The following is a 17,473-nucleotide window of genomic DNA, read 5'->3' as shown; positions in this document are numbered from 1 at the left end:
TTCTTCTCTCTCAAGCTTTGCTTCAGTATGTTAAAAAAAAATTAACTCAATATTTCTAAAATAAAGAACAAATACTAGGTTCATCATAAACTGGCTCTGATGCAAAAATTTCCCCAAAAGAGTGAAAGTATTAAGACTAAGACAAACAACATTGCAAGCAAAGAGAACTAGGGTGTTCTTATTGTATTATAAGTTGATTTGCTACTTTAAGAATATAGCTCTAAAATCTTATATAATATCGGTTTGGTTATTTGAAAATATTTAAAAAACAAATCGATTCTTTTAAGTATCATTAAAAGTGAAGTATTTATAAAAGCATTTTAGTTTCATTTGCTTTTGGAATAAAGTCATTTCCATTTGTTCGTTATTCATTTTTGTACCATTCACAAATTACATGACCTTAAAATAAATTTAGAGCCAGGGAGGGCAGCACTAAGTTTAACTGACCTCAATACGTTTTTAAATGATGCTCCCCAGTTATTCGTTATTCACTCTTATTGGGGTTTCCAGTCTAGAGCAGGTACACAAGAAACTTACAGTCTATGTAGTACTCCTAGTCAGTTTCACTCTGCAGATGGCACAGTGGAGAAATACCTTCTGTACAGGACCATGTACAATTTCTTCTGCAGCTGTCAGCACCTAGGGGAAAGTGCGCTGTTAAACAGTTGCTGCGTTCCACCTCAGAAGTGGCTGCAATTCGGTGGTGGGTGAAGTGATTCCTGTACATATATACAGGGATGAAAAGTACTATAGAAAATGAAAATATTTAATAACAAAAGTGGCTGTCTGAAAACTGTGCTACAGCAAAACAGAATACATCAGTCAGTCATAACAGTCCTACACAGATGAGCTACCATTCATTTAAAAATTAAATGTTAAGAATGATTGAAGGAAAAAATAGACATAGTTATTCAATAAGAACATAAGTCAATGTTAAAACCTCTGTGTCAAAAACTTAACCCAAACATTGTATATTGACTTATAACATTATTTCTATAGTAATTTACCTAAAACCAGGCAAATGTATACAGTAAAATGTATACACTCTTTTCAGCTAATACTTTTGTTTCAGGTGACAATTCAAGGAGGAAAACAAATAAGTGAGATAATCAGAATTGAAGCACAAGTAACATTAAAATATCTAAAAAAAAAAAAAAAGAAAAACATTCTGAAATTCTAAATCTGTTATGAAAAATCCCCACAATTTTATGAAATAACTAGTCCTCAACACTAGCAGTGGTTACATTATTTTTGGAGTTTCAATAGCAATCCCATTATAAAACGACAACTTATCCAAAGTTATGTTGAGTGAGAATCTAAACACAGTGTTTATCCTTTGTTCATATAAACAACGAATTAACCAAATATACGGTAACTTTTAGTTCATTAGTACAGAAAATTATTACCACATCCCACTTTTATTAAATACCGCCTCCCTTTCTATTTATCTTTGATAAAATCAGGAAATTCAAAAACTCTCTGAGAAATATCACTGAATTACTAGGCTATTTTTCTAATCTTCTACCTCTAGGAACAGCTACTATGTTTATAGTACTCTGAAGAGGTAACTGTTTACATTATTTCAAAATATCACAGATTGAGAATGCTTTGAAGCAATGTCCAACAAATCTAACCACTAAAAAGTGTCCCATAAGTCAAACTTTTCTGAATCTCACTTGCCATACCAGGCTTTATTTGTTTTGGCATATAATTAGTGGCGTTAGAGATAGCTGAACATTTCCTTTCAGCTTTCTCAAATTCTTTCTAGAATAAGACATATTATAAATAAATATTTCCTTTAAGTGACAAGAGGTGGTAGAAGACAAAGAAAGTACAGAGTCCCCCAATCTCTTTATTAAAAGAAGACATAGATCAGGGATTCCCAATCTGGGATTTACGGAACCTAGGAATTGTGCTAAAGGGCATGAGTATAAAGACATATTAAACAAGTTCGTAAGTACATTTTTCTAAGGCAAATGGGCCGTAAGCTTTTGTTAGGTTCTCAAAAGGCTCTGTGATTTTCCCCAAACGTTCAAGGAAGTACTGGAAAGTGATGTGAAGACAACCAACTGGATACGTAGCAGTATTCATTTATTAAATGTCTTACTCTGAGCTGTTTCTTCTTAGGTAAAATAAGTAACAGACACAGAGACAGGGGTTGTCTAACAACTAAATGAAATAAGTCACATAAAGCACATGGTACAATAATTGACCTATTATTATAAGTAATAGTAATAATTGTTCAAAAGAGCTATCTCAACTAAAACTTTCTTATAGAGTCCCATCTTACTTAAATTATGGGAACAGAGTGACAAATATACTATTTTAACGGAGTACTGAGAGAAAAACTAAGGAAGTAGCATTATTTGAATGAAATAATTTCCAAATAAGAGGAAGGAGTCCACAGACTATCTATGGTAAGAACACGGCAGACAGATGGCATACCAAGAACAAAGACCTGAGACAGGAACAAGAGATCCAAATGTTAACCTGAAGACAGATCACATACATAGGACTTCATAGGCCATAATAAGGACTTCAGACTTTTTTGTTTTAAGTGTTAGAGAAAGCCACTGCAGAATTTTGACTGGAGGAGTGACGTAACTTATTTCATCTGTTAAAAGGATCATGCCTGCTGTTGTGATGGAATTGATAGTCAATAGCAAGAATGGAAGTACTAGCAAGACTATGGTAAAATTTACTGGTGGGATTTTTCCCATTGTCCAGGGATTGGAAATTAGAACTCAACACTAAGAAGAATCATCAACCAAATATTTCTTATTCAGAATACAGCTCAAACAAGTGTGAGTCAACCACTCCTCCATAACTTAAACATGTTTACCTTCCTCAGTGCCTCTTTACCCCAGACTGCCCAATCCTGCTCCATTTTGAGTGACTCGATCATCAGTTTTCTCCACTGACTTAATGGAGGTGAACAATGCTGTTGTCAAGAGTCCAAATCAAACAAGAGAGGGTCCAAAAGATTCATAATGGAAGATTGATATCTTATCTCTCAATTGGACCTCTGCTTGTGTTTAGACTTGATTATCCCATGCCTCCTCCCCACCAAGCCCATTTAACAAGAGGGAAAAAGACTTGAAGTTGGAAAAAAGGGTAGAGAGAACTGGAGTCACTATTTGTAATAGCAAGAGGTGTCTTGACTGTGAAAGTAGCTGAACTTGAGTCCACAGACAATGCAGACTTAAGCAGCCAGAGGCTGTGGGTATACTGGAAAGGTGGAAACTGAGAAAGAGTAAAAAAGGTAAGCCAGAACTCAAAAGTGTGATCCGCAAAAAATATGTCACCCCCCTAAAAAAAGTTTTGCACATGTGCTACATCATATATCTTAGCATTTGTCTTTCTTTCCCCACAGAAGGCAAGAGGTCTAGTCAATGTTAGAGAGTAGAAAGAGAAAAAAAAAAAAAAAAGAAAGAAAGAAAAGATAAAAGGAACAAAGGTGCCACGTAAGAGAGCCTTTTCCCTTCCCATCTCTCTTCTCTAGGTGTCAACACCCAGGAGGAAAAACTGGAATATAAATGAAAGAGCAAGTAACTCTTCACTCATTGGAGTGACCAGAGTGAATGACTAGATTCAACTCTTTCTACACTCCAGTCTCCTACAAAAGCCTAAGTGTCATTAAGTAGAAGGGGAAAGTTGAGTTTTAAACTTGGCTACGAGGTTAAAAGTCAAACTAGTCTGATTCAACTGACTTGACTAAAGTCATATTAAACAGATTTTCTGAAGCGTCCAAGAAGCTATGACATTTTCTTCAGATGAATAAAGAAACAAAAAAAGCGATTTGACCAATCATAAACAAAGGCCATAATGAAGAGAAAAAAAAACATACCATGTTTACATTCCCACTCAGTCAGACTATATTATGAAATGGTTAGCACCAATTAGCTAGCAGGTGATTTTGACTTTTCAAATCTCTAAAACATTCTACGAATACCAAGCTGAATGCCTGCATTATCTTATTTTTATTTCTTATTCTTATGAACAACTAGAAATTACATAACTAACGGGTATTTCATAAGGAATTTCTTAGTTTGATACTTGCATAAAAATTACAGAAATATTGTGAACATCTGTAAATAAAACTAGGTCTTATTACCAACTCTAACAAATATAAATATTTTATATATTTGTGAGAACACTAGAAGCTAAAAGTAAAATCCCCTAAATAAGACACCAACCTCAGAAGCTTGCGGAACAAAAAGGCTCAAGGCAAGGAAAAAGCAAAGAAGAAAGAAAAAACAGGTTAGATGGTTTATTGTTTTAAAGGAACACTTTCAATATTCATATTGGAAGAATTTGAAAACAATTTTAGAGAATATTTTGTTCTGACTCATAGCTTAATAACTTATGACTTTTCTCTTAAATGGAATCATGCTCTTTTCAGTCATTTAATACCTAATGGTACTTCTCTAAAAATTCAGGTATATCTTTTTAAATAAATTAAGGTATCAGTGTTTTACATGACTAATAATATATAATCTCATCTCTGTTTAATGTCACATTTTTAGAGAATACATGATACTATTACATTGAGGTTTATAACTCCTTAATGTTCCCATTCATTTTACAATCATTCATCATCCTAAATTATGTCTTGTATATTCAACATGTAACTTATCAGTCAGTCCACAGAGATACAATATAATGAAGAGAAAGTAATGTGACTTAAAAATCACAAAGCTAAGTTCTGTACTTATAGCTTTTTTTCTAGCCTACTTTTTCACATGATATAAGACTATCAGTTATAAATAAATCGGAAAATGTAAGGGAAATCATACAAAGTCAAATAATCCAAACTTCTATGTTAATTCAATGTTAGTAAATATTGTCGGCCAAATAATCAACCCAATATTGAAGGACAAGCAAAAAATTGGAAGACTGACATGACACTATCTGACTTTAAGACTTACTATAAAGCTACAGTAATTAAGTGTGGTATTGGTGAATGAACAAACTGATCAATGGAAGAGAAGAGACAGCCTAGAAATAAACCAGCACAATCAACTGATCTTTAACAAAGGAGCAAACGAAATTCAAGGGGGAAAGGATAACCTCTTCAATAAATGGTGCTGGCTTAACTGGACATCCACATGCAAAAAAAATAAAAATAATTCTAGATGCAGACAATAAACTTTTCATAAAAATTAGATCTAAATGGATTAAAGACAGTTATAAAACTCCTAGAATGTAACACAGAAAAGCGAGGTGACTTTGGGATTGATGATGACTTTTTAGACACAACACCAAAAGCATAATCCACGTAAGAAAAAATTGATCAGCTGGACTTCATTATAATTAAAAACATCTGCCCTGCAAAAAGAACACTGTTATGAGAATGAAGAAACAAGCCACAGACGGAAAGAAAATATTTGCAAAACACATATCTGATAAAGGACTAGTAATCTAAACATACAAAGAACTCTTAAAACTCAACAAGTAAAAACAAATAATCCAATTAAAAATGGGCAAAAGATCTAAACAGACACCTCAACAAAAAGTGAAACTGATAGAATCTAAGCATACAAATGCTGAACATCATATGTGTTTTAGTTTGCTAGGGTAGGGCTACCAAAATTGGATGGCATAAACAACAGAAATTGTCTCACAGGTTTGGAGACTAGAAGTCCAAAATCAAGGTGTTGGCAGGGTTAGTTCCTTCTGAGAGCTGTGAAGAAGGCTTAGATTCCAGACCTATAGATGTTCCCATGGCATATCTCCATGTCCGAATTTCCCTTTTTTATAAAGACATCCGTCATATTGGATTAGGAACCACAGTAATGACCTCACTTTAACTTGATTAACTCTGTAAAGACCCTATATAGAAACAAGGTCACATTCTAAAGTACTGGAGATTAGGACATCAACATATGAATTTTGGGGGACACCTAATTTACTCTGTAAGAGTATGTCATTAGAGAACTGGAAATTAAAGGGACAATGTGTAACTATTACGTGACTATTAAAATGGTTAAAATCCAAACAACTGACAGTATCAAATACTGGTAGGATGTGTGGCAACAGGAACTCCCATTCATGCTAATTAGAATGCAAAAATGGTAAAGCAACTTTGGAAAAGTTGGGCAGTTTCTTTCAAACTGAACATACTCTTACCATATGATTCAGCAATCACACTCCTTGTATTTACCCAAATGAGTTGAAATCTTACGTTTACACAAAAACCTACAAATGTTTACAGCATCTTTGTTCATACTGGCCAAAGTTGGAAGGAAGCAAAATGTCCTTCAACAGTTGAATGAAAAAATAAGCTGTGTTATACACCCATATTATATAATATTATTCAGTGATAAAAAGAAATGAGCTATCATGTCTTAAATAGACATAAAGGAAACTTAAATGCATACTGCAAAATGAAAAAGTCAATCTGAAAAGGCTACATACTTTATGATTCCAAGTATATGACTTCCTGGAAAAGGCAAAACTGTACCAAGAGTAAAAAGATCAGTGGTTGCCAGAGATGCATGGGGAAGACAGAAGAAATGAATAGGTAGAATGCAGGATGTTTAGGGCAGTGAAATTGTTCTGGGCAATACTATAATGATAGATACATGTCATTATACATTAGTAAAAACACAAAAAGTGAATCCTAATGTAAACTATGGCCTTCAGTAAATATATCAAATCTGGCTCGCCAACAATTATACCACACTAATGTTAATTATAGGAGAAACTGTGTGCTGGGGAGCAGGAGAAGCAGGGACAAATAAGGGAATATGGCAACTCTCTAAACTTTCTACTAAATTTTTCTGTAAGCCTAAAACAGCTCTAAAAATTGAAGTCTATTCACTTTTTTTTTTTTAAAGCGGCTATTCTATTAGGAACATCAAGAAGACAAAGGCTTAGGATAATTACATGAAAATAAAAAAATAGTCCCAAAAAATCTAATTGCAAATGCTAACAATATTGTTTTTTCACCAACAGTCTTGACACTAGTTATGGAAAAGATAATTTATATTTGACCTTCAAATATAGTGATTTGAGTGCAATGCAAGTAGAGATACAATGGTAACATCGTTATAATGGCTGACATGCAAAGCGAGCTTATCAAGGCAGAACATTTTTGTTCCTCATTTTTCCACTGATAATCTTTTATAAAACGATGGTTTTATAGTTTTACATATATATATATATAAATATATTTATATATATATAAATATATATATATATATATATATGTTTTTTAATTTGAAGCTTCTTTTTCCAGGTTACTTGCAGTTAAATCACACAGTGAAGCAGCATAATACCGTAAGCATTTCATATATTCAAAATAAAAAATAAATCTTAACATAAAGCTACCCAAATTGCTTTCATCACACAAATAAGATCTTCCAGGATCACAGTACATATTAACCTGAATGTTTGTAAATTCATGCTACAATACTCAATAAAATTGTAACCTGTAGGAAAGTTATAACTGGCAAACAAGGTTTAAATAGGCCAAGACATTTTGTTAAAGTTTTACAATATGCTATTTTAATTTCAGAAACCCAGATAATGCCATGGATATAATAGTATCAAGAGTTTGAGGTTATATTTTTTAAAATATTCATGCTATGCTTACTTTAATCATTCTAAAATTCCCTAGCCTACCTGATGATATTAGAATGGAACTAGGTAATAAATACTGTTTCAGCAAATTGCAATAAAAAACTTCTGACTAAAAGAATTTTCAAGGATAAGTTTTCCCTCTCTGCCTACATATTACGGATCGTACTTGGATGCAATAGAAAATTTATAGGGACAGGAAATTTTAAATTAACTGTGAAATGAATTTTCACCAAGAGAAGCAAACAGTTTTATACCCTTTCCAGTTTAAAAAAAAAAAAAAGTAGTTATTTTTCTAAAGAGTATAAATCTGTAGATCTACCCCTATCCTTGTGCAATCATTATTCTATTTTCTAGTATTTCTCGGTAATGTTTATGACTCTAATACATTTTTCCTAAAAGGAGAAATAGCTATCAATTTTAGGAAAATATAAAACATCCTGGTAGCTATGTTAAAGAGCATAATTAGACAGTAAAATTTGATTTGGAATGCAACAGTGTAGAATTTATTCTTATCCTCATCGTTTATTAAATATTCTACTGGTTACTATAACTTTGGGAATGATATTGAATGCCGTTATTTTAAAACATGGGATAAGTGTATATTTTAATGTCATTTTTATATGACATGGACAGGTTTATATTTGAGACTCTCTTCTTATAAATTACTGTTGACATTTCCTAATCCAAATATCCATGAGTGATATTCAAGAATTTATATATCAAATTTATATTTTGTAATGATACTACAAACAAATATACACTTTGTCATGACTCTAAGGACCACTCATTATTACAAAGATGCCAAAATTGTACATGAATTTCTCAGAACTCCTCATATGACTATTATATAATTTGTTATATTTAACAATGCATATCGTTAAATAATAATTTCCTCAAATAAAAAGGAATGAGTATTATAGTCTCTTCTACCACAAAATTATAGATACGTAATAAGAAATTATACACTGTGATAATTTAGTAAAATGAAAACTTTATTGAATAAGGTTCCCTATGCCATGTAAAGACACAGGGCAGAGATTACAAAGTTGCGTTCTGTAACTTTTGAGGCTTTTGGAGATAAAAATCAAGTTACAGCAGTCTTTCCCCAATTCAGAGAAAAACTATATTAAGGGGAAAAATTGCCCAATTTTGAGATTTTATCTAATTTTTAACATTGATAACTCCTACTAGTTGCCTATACTAGAATATTCTATTAGTATAACATAGTGCTGATTAGGACAGACCATGGGAATAGACTATCTGTGAGCAAATTCCATCACTGCCTCTAATTTTATAGAAAAAAGAAATTATATATGTACATATGCATACTTACAGATACACATGTATCTGTAAGTATATATACATATGTGTGTGTGTGCATATATATATATATATATATATATATATATATATATATATACTTATACATGCACACATACACTTACATACACATATCTGCATACCAGACATCCATGTATGCTTTGGGCAAACCACTTAATCTCTTGTGCTATTTTCCTCACAGGATTATTGTGTGAAATAATTCTGTTAAAATACAGAAAGCATGAAGTCATAACTGTCCCTGGCTCATAGTAAGGTGCATATAACTATTACCTATTATTATTACCACTGCTGCTACTATTAATGTTACATTTAAATATACCAGTATTTCCAATTTCCTGAAGAATATAATGACTTCCAAACGCTCTATCACTTGAATAAGTGAGTAAGTTTGAAGGCTACTACCACTGAAACAAACAAAAAAAGCATGGAAGTTTGAAATATACTTGGGATTTTTAGAGAGAGCAGAGGAAGAACTGAGAGCAGGGATTACCTTTTGTCATAAAAAAATTTTGAACTCTCTTGATTTTAAAACTTATTTGCATATTATAAGATTTGTGAGTAGAGATAATAGAAACGCAGCCTATCCCAAATCTTTTCTTGTTCTTTAACCAGCAGCAGCTGACACAGGAGAATAATTCCCTGCTTCACTGTGCTGACAGTACATCACCTAGATTCAAAAATTAAATCCTCAGCAAGGCAGTAGGTTTCTTCCGTCTACACTGAAGAAATAGAAGGATAGTAAAATTACAAAAAATAGATGTGCTTTATTATTATAAAAGAAAAATCAAACTGTATTGAACAGAATTTATTCTTAACTGGTGACACCTTAAAGTTAAGGTCATTTTAAATTGCAACTGTTTGGCTATAATATTTTTCAAAGAAACAAAAGTTTGTTTATAATCTTTAAGTCATATAAACAAATATTATATTTCTACTCTTCCTGAAATTTTTTAAACAAAATTTTAATAGGATCAACTAAAACTTATTAGTCCTCTGATTGTAATTATCCTTAGTGTGTAGAACACTGTGCCCTAGTGCAGACAGTAAATGTCATTTAAAAAAAATACTTAGAAGAGGGGTGGTAAGCAGTAATAGTTTATGTTAAAGTTTTGTGTTACTGGAAAAATTATTCTTCACTTGATATGTAGAAATGTGTGTGTGTGTGTGTGTGTGTGTGTGTGTGTGTACACGCAGAGTATCTACAAGCTTTGAGGAAGTATTGTAGACTTCTGCTCTATAATTATAAAATACTAACCGCAGATTGTAGAAGTGAATTCTCAGATTAAAACCTTTCTGCCATTTACTAGCCATGCGATATTGGTCAAATTCTTTATAATTTTGTTCCCACATCTGTAAAATGAGGATAATAGTAGTGTCTTTCTAATGTGATTCATTTGATGATCAAATGAAAATCTACACTTAAAACACTTGGGACAAGTCTAGCACATAGTAAAGCTCTCCATACATGCTAGTTGTTGCTATTATTCTATTCATATTATGGTTAAGTATGGAAGATTGAGCACACTCCCTTCTGAAACTCCACTAAGATGACTTAAAAAAGTAGAAAACCAAAGGACAAAGAGAAGGTTTTGGAAAATGAACAACTTATCAGCAGACAACCAGTGACTGATCCAGCACAGCAGAAGAAGCTGAAAAGTAAGTGGCAGAACAGGATAACACAGGACTCAAGATCATCTGCCTAACTAATAGGCAGGCAGAGGTAACGGCATCACTATACTGTGGTAATCGCGAAAAGTCTATGTAGAGAACACTTCCCCACAGTTTCCCCATGTCCTCTTTTACCCCTAGAACATTGGAGTGTTCATTATCTTGAACCACAGATGTTCCTGACTTTGAACTACCAAGCTCAACATAGGAAGGACTCAAAGGACAAGGCTCAACTGGACCTGAACTGGTTCTTAAATGGTGGCAGGCAGATGTAAACCATCCAGAAAGAGTATCTGAAAATTCATTGGAAAACCTTTAGGATCCCAGAGAACAGACATGTAGATATCACAATCTGGGATTGCCCAAGAGAATTCTGGCTCTTTCCTTGATCACCGTAATGAAGTCATCTAGGCAACAATTCTTGCCCTCGGACACACAGCTTCCGACCAAATCTGTTAGCACCTCGTTAAGTCAAGACTTTCAGAAAAGTCTCCAACATAAAGGACTGGAGCCAAAATAAACAGGAAAAATTTCTCAGAGGAAATACAATATAAAGAGCAGAGGAAACATTTAAAAAAATATATTCTCATTCTCACGGAAGATATAGGACATGATAATTAGTAACAAAATAAGAACACTGTGCTATGTGAAAAAAATAGAATAATCAGGGAAACAGTAACTTTTAAAATATAAAAATAATAGCTGAACTAAAACATTCAATGGAAGAAAAAGCCCAGAAAATGTTCTAGTACATAGAACAAAAAGATAAAAACACGAAAAATAGGAGAGAAAAGAGGACAAATCCATATAAATGTACGGCCAATGACCATGGACAGAGAACAGAAAATTGACAGAAGGGAACAATGCTTTCATAATTCTGAGGAAAGCTATTGTATAGTCTGCAATTATACTCACAAACTAATATTCAAAGGCAAGGATGGGATGAAGATATTTTCAAGTAAGCAAACTTCTGTAAATCCTTTATCAGGAAGCAGCTGAAACGTATACTTCTGTAAAAGGAAAGAAGGGGAAAAGGGGGAGAGGGGAGCGCGGGATTCAGGAAGGAGAGGGTCTAGCAGGGGAGAATGGCCAGGGGAAGTCCCAAGATGATCTGCTATGCACCAAGCATAGAAAGCAACCAATCTAGATTGTAGACCAACCATTATGGAAGGATCTCCGCAAGAAAAGACAATTGATACAGTGTTTGAAACCATATTTGAGCACTCAAAAAATTATTGTTATGCATAGAACAGATCTGTTGAAACATTTAGGAAAAATAAAAAACAGTAGGCATACAAAAAGTAAGCAAATAAAAGTGAGGTAATTAATAACTACAGAAAAAACCAAAAGTTGTAGGAGATAAAAAACAATCATAAAAAAAAAAACAATCATAATACATTGTTCAGCTAAAAAAATTAGCAATATTTTTAAAATTAGTTGATTTAATGCAGAATTACTGGATAAGTATGTTGAAAAAACAGAGTCATTACTGTATAAGTATGCTGTCAGAAGGAGTTAATATAAATTTAAGAATAGTAAATCCCTAATGAATAAAATCGGAAGTAAACTGAGAAAAACACTGATAAATCAATAAACAGCAATTTTTAAGTGATATTTAAAAATATGTAAATTCCATAAGAAACAGCTCCAAAAAGTACAAAATCACTGTCTCTGGAAATTACGGCTGTGGAAAACGGAGAAAAGTAAAATGGGCCTGTTTTATTTGGTTTTAAGTCTTTTAATACTAGTATTTTGCTTTTTAACTCTGTGCATATATTATTTAAGTTTTTAAAATCAATGTAAGAAAGTAAATTAGATAAATTTCCAAACTTAGAATGTGAAACAATATATGATTAATGTCAATTTCTATATTTTTAACATAGTAACATCTCAATCATCCAGCACAAGCATCGATTCACTAAAAAAAAATAATAATAATAAAATAAAATAAAATGTGGAGGTGTGATTTACAACTTCAAGTGACAAAACTTTCCTTTTTTCACAATTTGTTAAATTTTTTAAAAAAATTTACCACACATACTCTTGAGTAACTAAGTTTATTTCTACCTTCTTGATGACTATGTGTTGTTATTGTGGATACCAATTATCATACTCGCAACAAGCCCTCTGGAGTATACAGAATATTCTATCCTACATTAAATGGCTTCAGGTCTGTCTTTCTTTATAATCTTAAAAGAAAAGTAAGAAGAAGAGTGAAAAATAGAATGATCTGGTTTACTAAGAATTCTAGCTAATAAAATTGATTAGAACTTTAAAAAATACTTAGAATGACATAACCAAATTAACATAAAAATAGCAAGCACATTGTGCTTATTATGTATCACTGTCCTGAGGACTTCTCATATAAATTTCAACTGTTAGGTAGGAATTATTATTTCTCCCATTTTACAGATGAGAAAATGAAGGAACAGAGAGGCAAAGTGACTTGGTGAGTTAGTAAGTGACTGAGATTTGAACCCAGGCAATTTGTTTCCAGAGCCTATGATCTTTACTGCTATTTTCTTCTTAGCCTTATAAATCTATTGAACATAATATATTGTCTGATTATTTGGCAAATGCTTTAGAATCTTTCAAGGTCTAAAGTATGTATCTGCAAACTATTATTATTAATGTATTAGAGATACATGAAAGTGTGTTCAAAATTAATAGAATGCCAGATACCAAAAGACACTCACGTTATAAATTTAAAAAAAATTACACATTGACAAAACAATACATAAGGCCCATTTAACTAAATTCATACATGGTTTGTCATATTTCTGTTTTTCTCCTAAAAAATAGTAGTACTGCTATTGTACCTGGAAATTTATAGTCAATTAAATATAAACAATATAACACAGAGGAACAAGATAATCATTATCTTGAAAAGAACCACAACATGAGAAGTTCATTAAATTTACCTATCCAATAACGTACTATTATATTTCATTGATTCTAAGACACATATTCTTCTACAATTTGTTTCTTTCTTGGTATGTAATGGTGTATCTTACATACAATGGTACTTTAGATTTGATGAAATACAGTAAGTTACACTGCACTTAAAAATGTGTCAGGTACTACTCCATTTGCTTCATAGACATTTATTAATTCAATCTTCACAACAATTCTGTGAGGTAAATACTATTGCTATCTATATTTTACAAGTGAGAAAATTGAAGCACAGATTAAGTAAATTACTGGAATTCATGCAGACACTGAGTGGAAGAGCGAGGATTCCAACTTCAACAAAAAGTCTAGTTCCAGAGACTAACCTGTTAAATATTATACAGTATGGCCACATCACTACGTATAATTTGTCCCTTTCTCTGAGACCTCATAAGTCCTAATGAGTTTTTTTTTTCTCTGAAACTGCAACTGCTTTTAGCTAGAGCACTTTCTGTAAACAGATGCTACTGTTTCTTTGATTATATAAGAATAAAGAGTACAATTAAAAGTAGAGCTACTGGACTGCTAGTGAATAGGGAGCATAAATGGGACCATTAGTCAGCATCAATTCCTCGATTCCCTGTTTAGCTGCTTCTCACCCCTTCACTTGTAAACCCTCAATGTACTTTCAGTTCTGATGAAAGATGTTTAAACAGTGAACTGACACACGTGCGATGTGGAATAATTCTTTCCTAAAAAGTTCCCAAGTTTTCGCTACATAGACAATTTCTACATAGACAAATTTATATCTAAAGAAATTGTGTACAATGGAGACTTGAACGAATAAAGTATAGAAAGAAGAAATGTTACGTTATTTTAATTACCTTTACAAGTAATTTCTATGTGAATCCAAGTCATTCTTCTTTGATAAATAAAACCTCAAACACTGCTAAAGTAAAAATCAAGATCCCACTGCCTACATAATTTCATAAACACGTGCTGCTTTAAACTGAAATAATGCCACTTATTGAGGGCTTAGTCTCTATTTAGATAAAAGTTTTTACATATGGCATTACCCATCACAGCTCCTTTTGATAGGTACTACCATATACATTTTTATACTGGAAATTATAAAGGAGAGAAATCAAGCAACTTGCCCCAAAATCACAGAGTTGGCAAATAATAAGATATAAACTCAAACTCTGTTCTTCATAACCTTTGTTCTTTTATATATTGAATAGGTTATGTTAATAAAATTGGTGAAAATTAGAACAAAATGGATAGTAACCAATCCTTTTATTATATAATATATAAATAATATGGTAAACAACTAGTATTTTAATTATAAAATGTCTAACACGTATGTCTTATTTAGTGTTTCTGTGAGATGTTAAACCTTTAAGTACTGTACCTGAATTTTAAATACGTTTATTAAAAAATGCTTAAATATAATCACACATATCCCTAACTTCTTAAAATGTAATGAACACAATTTAAATATTTCTTGACTCTGGGTGGTGAATACACAATGGGATTTATAGATGACGTAATACAGAATTGTACACCTGAAATCTATGTAATTTCACTAACAACTGTCACCCCAATAAATTTTTAAAAAGTAAAATAATAAATAAATAAATAAATAAATAAATAAATATTTCTTGATGAATCAGAGTCATCACTATGAGCATTAGTAATTACACTGTGTGGCAAGGTAGCCACAAGTGTAGATAGTAAGAGGTCAAACTTAAGAGCTGTGGAAGCCAGTAGTAGTCCTCCTGTACCTTTGCTAAAGAAGTCCATGCTGAAAAAATTTACTTTTAGCATTGTTTTTTCTCCATCTCGGGAAAAAAACACACACAAAAAACACACTGTTTGACGTTTCTCTCCACCTATACTCACTGTACCTAGACTCTTGCACTTTCTTAAGAACAAATGTTATCCTTTTTAATATGTATTAGGTTGGTGCAAAAGTAATTGCTGTTTAAAAGGTTAAATAATTGCAAAAACAGCAATTACTTTTGCACAACCTAACTAACTTCTTTATTCCCCTAACAGATGATGCAGCACGATCTTGCAACCGAAGACGAGGTCTGTTTGTTGCTGTTGTTACTATTTTACAGTTCAGCACCATTTCCACTCTCTGAGATTACAAAGAGCTTCTATCTTCTCTCTCTCCACTGACTTCTTTCTGTTCTATTGTATCTGCTATTATCCTTGCACAACAGTGCTTCCACACTTGCTTCTACAGTCCACCACTCTTTTCTCTACCTTTTTCCTTTCTTGTCTATCTAGTCTCTTATTACTTCTTGGCTTCCATGTATAAAAGACCAAAAATTCAGTGTAACATGAGGGAAAAATAAATGACGAAAGACTAGATAGAAAGAAAGAAAAGAAAGGAAGGAGGGAGGGAGGCAGGAAGAACAGAGAGAGAGAGAGAGAGAGAGAGAGAGAGAGAGAGAGAGAGAGAGAGAGAGAGAGAGAGAAAGGGAAAAGGAGGAAAAAAGAGAAGGCAAACCACGGCTCATTCAGTTTTGTAATCCAGGACTGTGCACTGTTCCATAGTAAGGACCAAATGATGCTGTATGGAACTGCACTATCTACATAATACAAGCAAATCACCAATAAATGAGATTATATAACTTCAAACTACCACACTGTCTCACACTGTCTCTTTTACTAGTTTCCTTTTCAATCTTTTCTTTCATTAATCCTTGATTGATGATGAAAATTTGACAAAAGAAAAAAAAACATGGCATTACAAAATGGACATTCATATAGAAAAAAACTTAGAAAAATGATGTGACAGTTTTAACGTCATTTAAGTGAGCAGAAGGAAATAAAACCTGACACAATTGAAAAATAGGTAGAAACATGCTGAACGGTAAAGACATAAATGAAAATATAATTTGGATAATAAAATATAATTTGAAAATATAATTTGGATAATAAAACTACATGAACGATGAAATAGTCTTTCAGAGTCATTGTAAAATAAAAAACTAAACCGCCCTAAGGACTGCAGAACAAAACAGCTTAGCAAAATCTTTAAAATGTAATTATTAAAGAATTTAAGTAGTACTTAAGGTTACATAGAGACATGGTACATAATTCTAAGAAATTATCCCACGTATTTTAAAGTCTATTCAAGAACTATTCTGTATTATCACCATCTTCAAATTCCAGATTGATTGACTATCATCAAAATAAAAATTACTATTAAAAATCAACTATATGCAGAGTGCTATGTACATGTGCTTTCTAGTCTGGTTCCAATTGTTACAACTAAGTAGTACCTAGGAAAAGTGATTTAAGTTTTTTGTGTTTCAGTTTTCTAAAAATAGACCCTACTTCATAAAGTTATTGGGCAGATTAAATAACATATACATAGTGCGCTGATTATGGCCTTGTAAATAGTAAATGTTCAATAAAGGTTACTTGTTGTTATTGTTATTATTATTACTACTACTATTATTTGGCTATATTGTCTCCCTTGTCATCTCACCTCTTAGCTAATGAGGAAACAATCCTATAATATGACCAAGGCTTGGAGGTAAAAGTTGTATTAAAGTAAAATAACATACTGAAAAATAGGACCTACCATATATTCTTTCTTACTTAGTATTTCTTAGTAACACTGTAATCACTGTCATCAACAAAAATTATGGAAAAACAGAAGTCATCATAATGAAAATACAACTTACTACATTAGAGCAGAGCAAAAAAAAATAAATCCATTCATATACCTTTTTAGCAGGCTAACTGCTACTTTTTAAAATTTTCCCTTAGAGGCCAATTCTTAGAAATTCTATTTTTCTTTTCCCCCTCCCAAAACTAGAACTTTGGGGTAGATCTTCAACAGTACTTAGAAATACCTCTCACATAGGATGAGCTCAATAAATATCTGAAAAATGAAAAAAAAAGAATCCATTTCATTGCCTATAAAAACACTTGTCTTCAATTGAACTCACTTTTCCAATAAACCAAAAGA

At 32.3% G+C, this 17,473-nt stretch overlaps 1 protein-coding gene across 3 annotated transcripts in view; it reads right to left on the bottom strand.

Moving 5' to 3' along the window:
- NOVA1 (NOVA alternative splicing regulator 1) overlaps positions 1–17,473 on the bottom strand; it is a 144,065-nt gene that overhangs the window by 97,802 nt on the left and 28,790 nt on the right. The window contains exon 3 of one of the 3 annotated variants that reach the window (XM_081047766.1): positions 538–639. The exons of the other annotated variants lie outside the window; for them this stretch is intronic. The gene's annotated coding sequence lies outside the window, so the exon portion shown is untranslated. The remainder of the gene's footprint in view (positions 1–537; positions 640–17,473) is intronic. 3 annotated transcript variants of the gene reach the window in all.

The sequence above is a fragment of the Rhinolophus hipposideros genome (genome assembly GCF_964194185.1).
Source record: "Rhinolophus hipposideros genome assembly, chromosome: 5".
NCBI lineage: Eukaryota > Metazoa > Chordata > Mammalia > Chiroptera > Rhinolophidae > Rhinolophus > Rhinolophus hipposideros.
Note: the sequence above shows the minus strand (reverse complement) of the source record. Positions and strands in the feature narration are given on the sequence as shown.